Source organism: Tupaia chinensis, unplaced genomic scaffold (genome assembly GCF_000334495.1).
Source record: "Tupaia chinensis unplaced genomic scaffold, TupChi_1.0 Scaffold000423_1, whole genome shotgun sequence".
NCBI classification, from domain to species: Eukaryota; Metazoa; Chordata; class Mammalia; order Scandentia; family Tupaiidae; genus Tupaia; species Tupaia belangeri.
The window spans coordinates 7,964,683-7,965,255 of NW_006159928.1; positions in this window are offsets into that span (position 1 = coordinate 7,964,683).

The window sequence follows — 573 nt, forward strand, 5'->3', positions numbered from 1 at the left end:
GACTTCCACCGCCCCCCGCTCCTCCCCACCCCGGGTTGCCTCCGAGGGCTACGCTCGGCGTCCGAAGCTCCAGCCCCAGTTCCTAGGGCGGAGGTTTCCCGGAGGTTTCCCCCGCGCACTCTGCCTCCACTGGGGCCCGCCCCTGGGCAGAGCTACCCTCCCCATCCTGTTCCTACCCGGGGCTCCATCCTGAATTCTGACACCTGCCCCGGGCTGAGGTCACCCACCCACCCATTGTGCCCCCTTCTGGGGCTCCATCCCCAAGTTCCCGCATCTGCAGAGGTTTCTCCCATTCACGCACGCTCTGAGTGTCCCCTTTCCGTGTTGCCACCTGCTCCATCAGCCCACTTCCATCTCTCCGATGAGATCTCTGTTTCCTAATCTGCAAAGTCGGGCTGACAACCTCGACCTCATTTACCCAGCACCTAACCAGACGACCCACACCGAGGGGATTCCGTGCTTGGGTTTATTACTGGTGGTCACCCTGCGTGCGTCCATTGCCCTTGTCGCCTTGGTTGGGGGAAGGCGAGCGTTCAATAGCAGCTTCAAAGGTCAGGGACTGCGAACGCCCGC